Here is a 15,165-nt window from a genome sequence, read left to right on the forward strand (position 1 = left end):
TACTCTATATTTCCCCCACCAATGCACCTAACTTAAACATCCCTGAACACTATGGGCAATTTAGCATGGCCAATTCACCTAAGCTGTACAACTTTGGACTGTGGGAGCACCCGGAGAAAATCCACGTAGACATGAGGAGAATGTGCAAGCTCCACATGGACAGTCACCCAAGGCTGGAATTGAACCCGGGTCCTTGGCACTGTGAGGCAGCAATGCTAACCATTGGGCTACTGTGCTGCCCAATGTATCCGTGAACCATTCACATTTTTCTCATCTACATGGTATCCCTTAGAAACATCATCTGAAAATACCAGCATCAGTTTCACATCTAGACTGAAGGCATCCAACATCATCACATCAACACCTCTCTCAACCCTTTCACCGTCTCTAAATGTTCCCACTATGTATAGAGCATCCAAAATCTAAAAGCAGCAATTTCTTCCAAGACTGAAGCTTCAGACCCATCCACAAACTCCACACTTCCATCAATTCCATTTCTTTTATGGGCAACAGTGCCATGTAAATGCAGAACTATGTTGACCATTCCCAGAAGGCAGACACTGTCTGCCTGAAGCCAACAGAAAAGGCAGGGTACAACCATATTGGGACCTACCTCTCCCTTGCTGAAGAGAATAGACAGATCTTCAGAGGTTCAGCTGAACGAATGCTTTGGAATGAGGGAGGATAGGCCAATTTACTTGTACAAGCTACTAGAGGGTCCCAGAGCTTTTAACGTCAAATGAAAATATTTTCTTTGGCTCTGCAGAGAGTCTCACAGTGAAGAGACCTTTAGGGTTCATTGAAATTTGCTTTGAAACCTGCATTTCCAAAAGTCCTGGCCCATTACCAAGCTGCTTGAAGATTGTAAAAGGGTTAATAATTGATGACAAATGGATTCACTGTTCTCTTCTGCCCATCAACACAGTGAAAATTTCAGAGCGCCCCTCACTTATCAAGCTCCTGACACTGTGTCTAGGATCACAATTTTTGAGTTATGGTCTCACTGAGTCCCAATTCTACAAACATTTAAATGTGCAGCCCTATGCTTATATGGTTCTGGAAGTCAATGCTTTAGTGTTGCTCCAGTTTTATGGTTTTATAATCCTATCATTCTGTGATTTCCTGTTTCTGTATTCTTTGAGTCTGTGAGTTTCTGTTGCAATGATTCCAAATTTCTGATTATTTGGTGATGATTCTAATCAGTTGATTCTGTGATTCTTTTATCATATAATGTTAGTAATTAGTGAATTCTATGTATCTGTAATGCTCTAGTTATTTGATTCTTATCACTTATCTCTAGAATCTATCATTGTGATATCAAGACTGATGATTTGCTGATTCTATATATCTTAAAGACTTTTAATGCTTTCAAAACCTTCTCAACATTGTGGTACAAGTGGCCTATTCATATGCCATTGGACATTTATCCACTTAATTAGTGGAACAATAACATTTGAATCATAAAATGAATCACTGGGGCAATAACCAGGCTGTTGCCCCTAAGTCCATTTTAAATCTTTCCCCTCTCACCTTAAACCTCTGCTCTCTAGTTTTAGACTCTGCTACCCTCATAAAAAGGCCTTACTATTCACCTTATCCTTGTCCCCTTGATTTTATAAACTTCAATAAGGGCACCCTTCAGCCTTCAACGCTCCAGAGAAAATAGCACCAGCCTATTCAGCCTCTCCCCATAACTCAAACCCTCTAAACCTTTCACTATTCTGTTTACCTGTGACTTTACTTTCAAGGAATTATGAATCAGCACTCCAAGGTCTCTTTGTTCAGCAAAACTCCCCAGGACCTTACCATTAAGTGTATCAGTAAGAAAGAAAAACATTTCCACTGAGGCTGAATATGGGCCTATCAAAACAACTTATTTAACCCGTTACATTCATTAACAAACTCAATACCTTTGCATTTTGGGGAGAAAGTGAGGACTGCAGATGCAGGAGATCAGAGCTGAAAATGTGTTGCTGGAAAAGCGCAGCATCCAAGGATTAGGAGAATCGACGTTTCGGGCATAAGCCCTTCTTCAGGAATGAGGAAAGTGTGCCCAGCAGGCTAAGATAAAAGGTAGGGAGGAGGGTCTTGGGGAAGGGGCATTGGAAATGCGATAGGTAGAAGGAGGTCAAGGTGAGGGTGATAGGCCGGAGTGGGGTGGGGGGCGGAGAGGTCAGGAAGAAGATTGCAGGTTAGGAAGGCTGTGCTGAGTTCGAGGGATTTGACTGAGACAAGGTGGGGGGAGGGGAAATGAGGAAACTAGAGAAATCTGAGTTCATCTCTTGTGGTTGGAGGGTTCCTAGGTGGAAGATGAGGCGCTCTTCCTCCAACCGTCGTGTTGCTATGGTCTGGCGATGGAGGAGTCCAAGGACCTGCATGTCCATGGTGGAGTGGAAGGGGGAGTTGAAGTGTTGAGCCACGGGGTGGTTGGGTTGGTTGGTCTGGGTGTCCCAGAGGTGTTCTCTGAACCGTTCCGCAAATAGATGGCCTGTCTCCCCAATATAGAGGAGGCCACATCGGGTGCAGCGGATGCAATAGATGATGGGTGTGGAGGTGCAGGTGAATTTGTGGCGGATATGGACCAACCAACCCAACTGGTTTCCAGCAACACATTTTCACCTTTGCATTTTGTTCAAGGTGATAAAGATGATAAAGCTGTTAGTTTAACAAACGTGTGAAATCCTTTTCATGGTTTTTAGTTTACGTAATTTGAACAGTGATCAGTTCAAATAGCCTGCAGCATTCTAGATAATATTGAAGAAACATATTTCCCTTCTTTGTGCCTTTTATGTTTTCCAGATGACAAGTATAGATTAATCAGATTAAATACCTTTGTTCACATTATTTTGTTAGGAAGCATTACATGATGTGTCATTCTTCATAAGGGATTTAGAATTATTCTGCTTTGTCCATCTTTGCCTTTTATCAGTTTCCAAACTTTGACCCTTGACAACAACCTTTTACTTGCAGCTTTTCTAATAGCTATTCTCTTGTAGATCTTTAACCCAGCAATGCCTGAAGTGCAGTGTTTGAACCAAGGAATTATCTTTTACCATTACACTACATAGTATTCCATGTCTTTGGTTGCCTTTTTTATCTGAAGCTGCTCAGTTTCTAATTGCACTGCAAGAGTAGGCAGAATTTTATAACTTTCACAATTTGTTTCAGAAACTAACCTTTGTTTTTTTTTACAAAATGTTATAGTTTCGGTGTTAGCTTCAAAATACTTTGGTTAATTGCTCATTTGTGCCAAACCTGAAAGATAACACAGAAATTAAAAAAAAAACACAAATGCTAGCACCTTCATGTGTAAGTTGACTAGAACTCCATGACTTGCTTTGGAATTGTAAAGTCTAAAGAGAAAATGTATTTATTAAAGATCCAAATCCTCTTTGCTGCAATTAGGGTATATCACCTCAAAAAGATTGGGTGAAGTGGTGTACAACTCTGAGTGACATTGGCAACAGTAAGATTTGTGATGAGAACTCCTGTCAGACCAATCTTGAAATTGGGAGCATCCCACTTCATCATTTTTGCTTTTGATAAGCAGCATAGCGGGTTTCTTACTTGCCAAAGAGAAGTTACTAGTTAAGGGGAATTGCTGCTTGGTAACCACCTTGTTGATGGCCAGTTTGCCTCACTGCCTCAGCTTTGGTTGTACAAAACTCACCGAACAAGCTAATAGTCGAGAAAACAAGACATAGAAACCAGAGCAGTTGTCTGGTGAGTTCAGCTCACTGCTTACTCTGAATACTTTTCATATTGATGCTGAGCATTGACCTATCAGATCACGCTCCATGGACACTGGCCGCGTACACCCCAGACAATCGAAAACTATGATAATAGGATATCAAAGTCGAAACATCCTGGTCATAGGTGGTCATACAAGAATGCAAATGATGAAATACATTTTGAGGACTTGGGGGAAAACTGGGTGCGGACTATCATCCTACTTTTAATAGAATTCCAAATGAAGAGAAAATGCAGGTTTGGGCTGATAGACAAAAAAAAACCAAATGAATCCCAGAAATCCCTAGGAAATAATTCATGGACACTTCCAATGTGACTCTATCATAAAGATGAACAGCAAAAAAAATAGAGTTAATGGCAGATGACTTAAGTCTTCAGAAAGCTTTCAGAAAGCTTTTGATAAAGTCCCACATAGGAGGTTACTGAGCAAAATTAGGGTGCATGGTATTGGGGGCAAAGTACTGACTTGGATTGAAAGTTGGTTGGCTGACAGGAAACAAAGATTAGTGATAAACAGCTCCATTTCGGAATGGCAGGCAGTGACCAGTGGGGTACCGCAGGGATCAGTGCTGGGACCGCAGCTTTTTACAATATATATTAATGACATAGAAGATGGTATTAGTAATAACATTAGCAAATTTGCTGATGATACTAAGCTGGGTGGCAGGGTGAAATGTGAGGAGGATGTAAGGAGATTACAGGGTGACCTGGACAGGTTAGGTGAGTGGTCAGATACATGGCAGATGCAGTTTAATGTGGATAAATGTATGGTTATCCACTTTGGTGGCAAGAACAGGAAGGCAGATTACTACCTAAATGGAATCAATTTAGGTAAAGGGACAGTACAAAGAGATCTGGGTGTTCTTGTACACCAGTCAATGAAGGTAAGCATGCAGGTATAACAGGTATAATTCCTGGAATGGCAGGACTACCTTACGCTGAAAGACTGGAGCGACTGGGCTTATATACCTTGAGTTTAGAAGACTGAGAGGGGATCTGATTGAGACATATAAGATTATTAAGGATTGGACACTCTGGAGGCAGGAAACATGTTTCCGCTGATGGGTGAGTGCCGAACCAGAGGGCACAGCTTAAAAATATGGGGTAGACCATTTAGGACAGAGATGAGGACAAACGTCTTCACCCAGAGAGTGGTGGCTGTGTAGAATGCTCTGCCCTAGAGGGCAGTGGAGGCGCAGTCTCTGGATTCACTTAAGAAAGAGTTGGATAGAGCTCTCAAGGATAGTGGAATCAAGGGTTAAGGAGATAAGGCAGGAACAGGATACTGATTAAGGATGATCAGCCATGATCATATTGAATTGGGGTGCAGGCTCGAAGGGCAGAATGGCCCACTCCTGCACCTATTGTCTATTGTCTATTGTCTAAGTGTATTTTAAGGTGATTCACTTAATTCTGCTGTATTACATAACAGTTGTACCTCAACAGTATGAGGCATCAACTAGCTGAACTGTTGTTTGGAAATCCAGACAAAGCAGAAAAAAAGATAGAGTAAAAAGTTATGATAGCTCAGTCTGCTTTCAATTTGGAGATGATAATTTATTAGCAGCTTTAAAGAGAGTGGTTCTCCCCTGTGAAATTGCAAAACCTTATCATTTTAAAAGCACTGATGTCATCAACCAGTATGACAGACTATTATTACTGAGTAAGTCCTTGATTAAAAAGTAACAATGTATTTGGACATGGAGAATGATAAAACATTTCCATTCACCTTAGAGATCAGCCTGCCATTCAGGGGAGATGTGGAAATTGTGTATGTGTCTATGGAGCAAATGATGCTTTTTGGGTGCCTATTTCTCAGGAGTGGTAGATTTGTTAAGGTTAGGATACTCACGATTGAATGTGAGCCTTCAAGTTGGCGAATTGACTGCTGTGTGGAAAGTGAGCCTGCAGCTGCTGGAGATCAGATTCAAGCGTATGGTCCTGGAAAAGCACAGCAGGTCAGGCAGCATCCGAGAAACAGGAGAATTTCTGATGAAGGGCTTATGCCCGAAACATTGATTCTCCTACTCCTCTGATACTGCCTGACCTGCTGTGCTTTTCCAGCACTACACTCTCAAAATTGACTGCTGTAAGAATTAATACATTTCAACAATAATAAATTGGTGGTGAAAATCTATTGGATAACCTGCGAGCATGAAATATGCCACACACAGATGCAAGTTCTTTCTTCTCATCCATCCAATTTCTACTTTTGGCCACATTTTGACATAATTAACAATAAAGGATGTATATTGCTCCAATTAATCCATTTCATTGTCAATTGTGCAACAGCAAACTAGTGAAAATTAAATACAAAGAGATAGAAATCTTCCTCTCTGGGTATTCAGATAATGTCTCTTTTTATAGATTTGGATTGACATCCACACTGTTTTTAAAATTTCGATGGAATAAACATTTCAATTTAACCCACGTTAAGGAGGCAGCAGATGAATTGAGTTGTCAAGTAAAGGTTGCTGGAGGGCTCACAGTGCCAAATTTCAGATTCTCCATCAGGTCACCGCAGTATTAGCCAGTCATAAATAATTAGTTATTTCTCAATCACTGCTTGCTTTTCTTAGCAAAATCTTATAAGGCACATTTTGATCTATATCCCTGAGACAACAAGCAGGGTGGAAAGAATATTACTTGTCAGTTCCTTATGCCTTGAGCTGATTGCGAATACTCACCTACACCTGCTACAAATGGTCCTATTGGCTATTGGTGAAAAAGCTTCCTTGTTCTCGACCTGCAGTCAATGTATTGAGCGAATGTGTGTGTCTATTCCTTCTGTGCCATCCTCAGCTCATTCACCTCTCACTATACTTGAGTTAGCTTTAAGCTTTTCTATTATTTTATTATGGCTGTGCCCAACAGTGAGGTTAGTCAGTGTTGCAGGAGCTTATTTTGATGTTGAAAAACATTAACGTTGTAAATACTAGCTATATCCAGATCAAACTTGCACCTCTGCCATGAGGCTACTAGACAGAACAATCTCATTGTACTCATGTGACCTAATTTTGTAATCTAGTAAAATCAAGCACTTTGTAAGTTGTTATCTGCTTTTTCATTCAGAGGTTTACTCCAGATATCAACAATTTTTATTTTATGGTCAGAGGAAATGATTTTAAAAAGATCATGACGGGCAATTGTTTTTACGCAGAGGGTCATTCATGTGTGGAACAAACTTCCTGAGGAAGTGATGGAACTGGATACAGTTACAATGTTTAAAAGATATTTGAACTTGTTGGGCCAAATGGCCTGTTTCTACATTGCAGGGATTCTATGATTCATCATGCCTCAATTGATAAGTAAGATCTGGGGAAATTGTGTAGCTTTTTAATTAATAATGATATGAGGTTTTTGTTGTTATTGTAGAAATTATACTTTGATCCTGAAATATTTGAGCTTTCAACTGAAGAAAAGTAGGGTTGATTGTTTCTGAGGTATATGAAAAGGTCTGGCATTTTTTTCAGTCAAAAACTCTGGCGTCAGCTTTTACATGAGACGAACGTTTATAAGAACACATACAGTATATATGCATTAGTTACATTTTTGCAAAAAGAAACTTCTAAAACTATAACTTATCCACAAGCAAGGTTCCTGGTCGTTTAAAAAATAAACTATTGCTGGACACTTCCTCAAGCTCCCCACTTCTTGCAAAAGTAACACAGACGTTGCCTGGATATTTGTTGCTCAGTTGTAAGGATCCTGGCATTATATTAGCTGGTTAGGCTATATGATCAAGATACACCAAATTGGACCTTGCCAGTGTACTCAAACAATACTTCGCTTGGCTAGGCACAGTACAGGACGTACAAGAAGTAGCTAGAGTCTGTAGCAGCATTATTAAGAGAAAGACAATTAATTTCTCGCTGGGGAGAATGCATGAACTAGTACAATTAGGCTGCATAATAGAATATAATCTAAGTATAGATGCACAGGGAGGTGATGGCCCTTTTACTATCATCACCCAACTATTAATCCAGAGATCTGGATAATATCATGGGACCCAGGCTTGAATCCCATCGTGGTAGATGATAAAGTTTTAATTCAATACAAAAACAATACGTAATTCAGTCTACCATGACCATTAATCCATTGCCAATTGTTGGGGAAAACCCATCTGATACATTAACATCCTTTAGGGAAGGAAACAGCCAACCTTACCAGGTCTGGCTACATGTGACTCCAGACCCACAACAATGTGATTGTCTCTTAAACTACCCTCTGGACAATGAGAGATGGGCAACAAATGCTGGCCTAGCCAGCAATGACCTCATCATGTAAATGATTTTTAAAGGATTATGCATTTCTTTAGATTAAAAAATAAACTTACTGGCCTTTTTAAGAGTAGTAACATCGAATAGTTGTATTAAATATAGTTATCACACAAATTCTGCACTTTAAAAAGAGCATAATTCCTCCCACTGACATTTTAAAGAAAAAACAATACCATAACCATTTACAAGTTTCAGTGATGTACTTTAGCTAGTTACTTCATAAATTAAGCATTTGGTAATATGCAAACAGTTAAACATGCTCACAGATGTCAGTTGCCTCCCAAAAAATAACTCAATTCAAAGACTTTTCAAATGTGCACAAACAGAGGTAGAGGCAATCAATGGGAGCTCGCATTGTTTCCTGATATTTTGATCTGGGGATATGGCTTTTGGCTGGAAATAAATTTCTTCTTTCTCAACCAGCACTAAAGATTTACACTGCAAGTAACTTATAATAAATTTCCCCATCTTTTGGGCTACTTCAGATGATTTCGCCCAATTGCATCAATAAAGTAATTTACCTCAATAAATCTGTAAATTACTTCCAACGTACTATTCATACATTATTCTAATCAGCAAAGGTGTACAAACATGCATTAACTTGGTTTCTGAAAAAGGTAGATACTTGAGAAAGCAAAGCTTGTCAGATGCACAAAATAGTTTCACTAAGATGCCTGAGAAAGTTCTGGTTAACCCTTTGACACCCTCCCTTTCGTTTGGAGTCTAATGTTCGCTTCCCTTTAGCAATCCTGAAAATATTGCTGAGTTTAATCCCAGGAAAATATGTTTACTGTTCTGTTCCAGTACAATAGCAGTAATACTCTTGTCAGCAGTTTACGTCGAGAATAAATAAATATCACAAACAAAAGCACATTAATGAATTATAATCTAGGCAGAAATCAAAATAACTTAACAAGATGTGCGAAACCTGAAGGCTAAATGTAGTTGTTCACGCTTGAATTATTATAAAATTACTTTAGCACGACATCCTATTTTCTATGAGAACTTGACCTGTTCTATTCTTAAAAGGTTTCAATAACCACCTTATTTCTTTCCTGGAGGCTTTTAACAGGAAGTATTTTGAAAGAAAGATCGAAGTATACTCCATAGGGTACTGGGAGAGGCTTTGATGACCTACAAAGTAAACCCTTAGGGAAAGCCCTGACATAAAAGTGTGGACTTTTGAATAAGTTACAGGAAGCTTAATCATGTAGACAATATGGCACCTTCTGCTTGTAAAAGATTATAACACAAGAGCTATTGACTTAATGAACCTATGTTCAATTAACAAACCAGCCATGAACCACCCTTCCATTTAAATTATTGACTAGTCTCTCAGCTTTCAGGGAAAAAAAGGGAATGTTATTAAAAAAGACAAGCTAATTGCACCTCAGTATCTGCAGCTTTGCTTCTCAGTGTTATGCATTCATTTTTGTTTATTGGGTGGTTGCAGTCATTGTCTCAAACATGCATGTGTGAGAATGATGCAAGTTACCAATATTCTGCAGCTTTATTATCCAGCATCACCATTGAGCATTCTCAGGCTCAGGATGCTTTGCCTCAACTCGAATTCTTTCATAAGGGCCTCTCGTGGTGCAGTGGTAGTGTCATCACCGTTGGACCAGGGAGCTCAGATTCAAGGCCCATCTGCACCAGGGGTGTGTAATAACATTTCAGAACTATAATCATTGGAAAAATAGATTGAGCATTCTCAGGATGAATAATCTGATTCAATAGAATGTTCAGTGTGTATATAATCTGCCCCAATAATAAACCCTAAGCAAAATATCCAAAGACATTATTTGTTATAAATATTTCATGTTTAATAGTTTTTGCAGATTTGTGATGGAAGGATCATGGATCCCTGAATTAGGTTTGGTTGAGAAATGTCAAAAAAAGACATTGAAACATGTTTGCAATCAAGCTTTTCATGATGGTTACATATCCTGTAATAGGCAGTGGAGACCCTCTGCCAGGCTTGATGTCTGCCAAGTTACTTCCTGCTTTGGTTATTGTTTGAAACAGTTGGTGACCAGCCTGCTGAAGGAAAGGTATTTCCCAGGTTAGATCTTTTGTTCCTGGAAAAGACCTGTTTTGGGTCCTGTGTGGTATCTGGAGACCTCGTCCAGCTTTGCGAATGTGAAAGGCTTCAAAAACAGTTTGAGGCCGTTTCCTGAATGATGCATCTCAGTGGTCTCCAAAGACAAGTGTGTTCAGTGACATCTCTCTTCACATGCTAGAATATCAGGCGGACAGCATTGTGAACATCCTTTTGCCTTCTAGAAAACACCACAATTGACTAAAAGGGCTTGTATATTTGGCTGTTTAGATACTTATGTGTTCATTGTGTGCATTAACTAATTCTGCATCGTTTTTAGAAAAGGTTTTGTTTCTATAATAAACTAATCATTTTATTTTTTTTATTAAAGAAGCCTTTTTTTAATTCTAAGTCAAATTATGGGAAAGTGGAAACATTGGCCAATTAGAGATTAGTTGAAACAAATAAATTTATGTTGAGATCCATGGACTAATGAGGACTAGAGAAAAACAAATAATACTTATATTTCAGTCTTAGTGTATTGAGGAGAAAGTGAGGTCTGCAGATGCTGGAGATCAAAGTTGAAACTTTATTGCTGGAACAGCACAGCAGGTCAGGCAGCATCCAGGGAACAGGAGATTCGACGTTTCGGGCACAGGCCCTTCTTCAGGAATGAGCAGAGAGTGTTCAGCAGGAGAAGATAAAAGGTAGGGAGGAGGGACTTGGAGGAGGGGAGTTGGAAATGTGATAGGTGGAAAGAGGTCAAGGTGAGGGTGATAGGTCGGAGTAGGATGGAGGCGGAGAGGTCAAGAAGAAGACTGCAGGTCAGGAAGGCGGTGCCGGGCTGGAGGGATCCGGCTGAGACAAGGTGGGGGGAGGGGGGATGAAGAAACTGGTGAAGTCCAAGTTCATCCCCTGCGGTTGGAGGGTTCCCAGTCGGAAGATAAGACGCTCCTCCTCCGACCGTCGGGTTGTTGTGGTTTGGCGGTGGATGAGTCCAATGACCTGCATATCCTCGGTGGAGTGGGAGGGGGAGTTGAAATGCTGTGCCACAGGTTGGTTGGGTTGGTTCGTCCGGGTGGCCCAGAGGTGCTCTCTGAATCGCTCCGCAAGTAGGAGGCCTGTCTCCCCAATATAGAGGAGGCCACACCGGCTGCAGCGGATGCAGTAGATGATGTGGGTGGAGGTGCAGGTGAATCTGTGGCGGATATGGAAGTTTCCCTTGGGGCCTTGGAGAGAAGTGAGGGGGGAGGTGTGGGCGCAAGTGTTGCACCTCCTGCGGTTGCAAGGGAAGGTGCCGGGAGTGGTGGTTGGGTCGGTGGGGGGTGTGGATCTAACAAGGGAGTCGCGGAGGGAGTGGTCTCTACGGAAAGCTGATAGGGGAGGGGAGGGAAATATATCCTTGGTGCTGGGGTCTGTTTGGAGGTGGCAGAAGTGACGGCGGATGATGCGCTGTACATGGAGATTGGTGGGGTGGTAGGTGAGGACTCGGACTCCTCCCTCCCCTTCCTAGACCTTTCTGTTTCTATCTCAGGCGACCGAATCAACACGGACATCTACTACAAACCTACCGACTCCCACAGCTACCTGGACTACACCTCCTCCCATCCTGCCCCCTGTAAAAACGCCATCCCATTCTCCCAATTCCTTCGTCTCCGCCGCATCTGCTCCCAGGAGGACCAGTTCAAAATACGTACTACACAGATGGCCTCCTTCTTCAAGGACCGCAATTTCCCCCCCGACGTGGTCGACGGTGCCCTCCACCGCATCTCCTCCACTTCCCAATCCTCCGCCCTTGAGCCCCGCCCCTCCAACCGCCACCAGGACAGAACCCCACTGGTCCTCACCTTCCACCCCACCAATCTCCATGTACAGCGCATCATCCGCCGTCACTTCCGCCACCTCCAAACAGACCCCAGCACCAAGGATATATTTCCCTCCCCTCCCCTATCAGCTTTCCATAGAGACCACTCCCTCCGCGACTCCTTGTTAGATCCACACCCCCCCACCGACCCAACCACCACTCCCGGCACCTTCCCTTGCAACCGCAGGAGGTGCAACACTTGCGCCCACACCTCCCCCCTCACTTCTCTCCAAGGCCCCAAGGGAAACTTCCATATCCGCCACAGATTCACCTGCACCTCCACCCACATCATCTACTGCATCCGCTGCAGCTGGTGTGGCCTCCTCTATATTGGGGAGACAGGCCGCCTACTTGCGGAGCGATTCAGAGAGCACCTCTGGGCCACCCGGACGAACCAACCCAACCAACCTGTGGCACAGCATTTCAACTCCCCCTCCCACTCCACCGAGGATATGCAGGTCATTGGACTCATCCACCGCCAAACCACAACAACCCGACGGTCGGAGGAGGAGCGTCTTATCTTCCGACTGGGAACCCTCCAACCGCAGGGGATGAACTTGGACTTCACCAGTTTCTTCATCCCCCCTCCCCCCACCTTGTCTCAGCCGGATCCCTCCAGCCCGGCACCGCCTTCCTGACCTGCAGTCTTCTTCTTGACCTCTCCGCCTCCATCCTACTCCGACCTATCACCCTCACCTTGACCTCTTTCCACCTATCACATTTCCAACTCCCCTCCTCCAAGTCCCTCCTCCCTACCTTTTATCTTCTCCTGCTGAACACTCTCTGCTCATTCCTGAAGAAGGGCCTGTGCCCGAAACGTCGAATCTCCTGTTCCCTGGATGCTGCCTGACCTGCTGTGCTGTTCCAGCAATAAAGTTTCAGTCTTAGTGTATTGTCCAAGGTAATTTGCTGTCATAAAGGGTCAATCTTTCCCTTATCTTGGGCCCACCTAATGAATGGTGGTAGGTAATACACTACTATTAATAGACTAAAGCCTCGTTTTGTCGTCGATTAGCCACTGAATAATCTCATTTCCCAAACTATTTTATGTGGTTCAAATCTTCTTGGCATTTAATGTTTTGATCCTGAAGAGCTTTCAATTCATTTTGAAGCTGTTGGTTTCACATTCTGGATCCTCATAATTCTATCAAACCTGTACACTTCTGCTGCTGCAGTATATTTTCTCCTTCATCGCTCTTAATAACTGTACAGTCTCTTCAACTGGTTTGTGCCTTTTTGTTTCTTAGGTTGGTTGGTTTAATCCATCCTTCTACCTTGAGTTAATTTAGTTGAGAATTTTTGCAAGTATTTATTTCTAAACAGATTGTTTTATGAAAGGTTTACAGCTCCTTTGGACTGTATGTCTCCAATTGTTTTTGTAGGTCTGTCCTTTTTTCCATTGCTTCTTGGAGCTCAGACTGATGTTGTCGTAGTCAAGGTCAGAGTGGTGCAGGAAAAGCACAGCATCCAAGGAGCAGGAAAATCGATGTTTTGGGCAGGAGCCCTTCATCAGGAATGAGGCTGGAAGCCTCGGAGGTGGAGCGATAAATGGGAGCAGGTGGGACCGGAGAGAAGTAGCTGGGAGAGCAATAGGTGGATGCAGGTGGGGGTAAACATGATAGGTCGGAGAGGAGGGTGGAGGGGATAGGTGGGAAGGAAGATTGACAGGTGGGACAGGTCATGAGGATAGTGCTGAGCTGGAAGTTTGGAATTGGGGTAAGGTGGGGGGAAAGGGGAAATGACGAAACTGGTGAAGTCCACATTGATGCCATGGTGTTGAAGTGTTCCAAGGCGGAAGATGAGGTGTTCTTCCTCCAGGTGTCGGGTGATGAGAGAGTGGCGGTGGAGGAGGCCCAGGACCTGCATGTCCTTGGCAGAGGTGGGGGGGGGGCTTTTGAAATATTTGGCCACAGGGCCGTGGAGTTGATTGGTGCGGGTGTCCCGGAGATGTTCGCTAAAGTGCTCTGCGAGGAGGCACCCTGTCTCCCCAATATAAAGGAGACCGCATTGGGAGCAGTGGATACAGTAAATGACATTTGTGGAAGTGCAGGTGAAACTTTGATGGATGTGGAAGGCTCCTTTGGGGCCTTGGATGGTGGTGAGGGAGAAGTTGTGGGCGCAAGTTTTGCAATTCCTGCAGTGGAAGGGGAAGGTGTCAGGAAGGGAGGGTGGCTTGTTGGGGTGCGTGGACCTGACCAGGTAGTTACAGAGGAAACGGTCTTTGCAGAAGGGAAATATATCCCTGGCGGTGGGGTCCATTTGTAGTTGGTGGAAACGTCAGCGGAGATGCGGTTTATGCGGAGGTTGGTGGAGTGGAAGGTGAGGACCGGGGGGGTTCGGTCCTTGTTGCAATTGGAGGCTTGAGGTTTGAGCGTGGAGGTGCAAGATGTGGGTGAGATGCATTGGAAGGCATCTTCAACTATGTGGGAGGGGAAATTATGGTCTTTAAAGAAGGAGGCCATCTGTTGTGTTCTGTGGTGGAACTGATCCGCCTGGGAGCAGATATGGCGAAGACGGAGGAATTAGGAATACGGGATGGCATTTTTGCAGGAGATAGGGTGGGAAGAGGTGTAATCCAGGTAGTTGTGGGAGTCGGTGAGTTTGTAAAAAATATAAGTGTTGATTCGGTCGTCGTTGATGGAGATGGAGAGGTCCAGGAAGGTGAGGGAGGTGTCAGAGATGGTCCATGTGAATTTAAGGTTTGGGTGGAATGTGTTAGTGAAGTTGGTGAATTGCTCAACCTCCCCATTGGAGTACAAGGTGGCACCGATGCAGTCATCAATGTAGCGGAGGAAAAGGTTGGGAGTGGTGCCAGTATAACTATGGAAGACGCAGGAATTGCAAAACCTGCGCCTACACCCCCCCCCCCCCCCCCCCCCCCCCCCCCCGCCCCCACCTCCATCCAAGGCTCCAAATGAGCCTTCCACATCCATCAAAGTTTCACCTGCACTTCCACAAATGTCATTTATTGCATCCGCTGCTCCCGATAGCAGAGCATTTTAGGGAACATCTCTGGGATACTCGAACCAATCAAACCCACCACCCCGTGGCCGAACATTTCAACTCCCCGTCCCACTCTGCTGAGGGCTTGCAGGTCCTGGGCCTCCAACACAGCCACCCCTTCACCACCTGACGCCTGGAGGAAGAATGCCTCATCTTCCACCTTGGAACCCTTGAATCCCAGGGCATCAATGTGGACTTCACCAGTTTCCTTATTTCCCCTCCCCCCACCT

At 43.5% G+C, this 15,165-nt stretch overlaps 1 long non-coding RNA gene across 1 annotated transcript in view; it reads right to left on the bottom strand.

Annotated features, from left to right (window-relative positions):
- LOC148149710 (uncharacterized) overlaps positions 1 to 6,529 on the bottom strand; it is a 44,817-nt gene extending 38,288 nt beyond the window's left edge. Inside the window, exon 1 of the long non-coding RNA XR_015757329.1 lies at positions 6,438 to 6,529. This is a non-coding gene — a long non-coding RNA (uncharacterized LOC148149710). The remainder of the gene's footprint in view (positions 1 to 6,437) is intronic.
- Positions 6,530 to 15,165: the final 8,636 nt, after the last annotated feature.

Source organism: Chiloscyllium plagiosum, unplaced genomic scaffold (assembly GCF_037043375.1).
Source record: "Chiloscyllium plagiosum isolate Xiang-an unplaced genomic scaffold, Cpla_swu_hap1 HiC_scaffold_6, whole genome shotgun sequence".
NCBI classification, from domain to species: Eukaryota; Metazoa; Chordata; class Chondrichthyes; order Orectolobiformes; family Hemiscylliidae; genus Chiloscyllium; species Chiloscyllium plagiosum.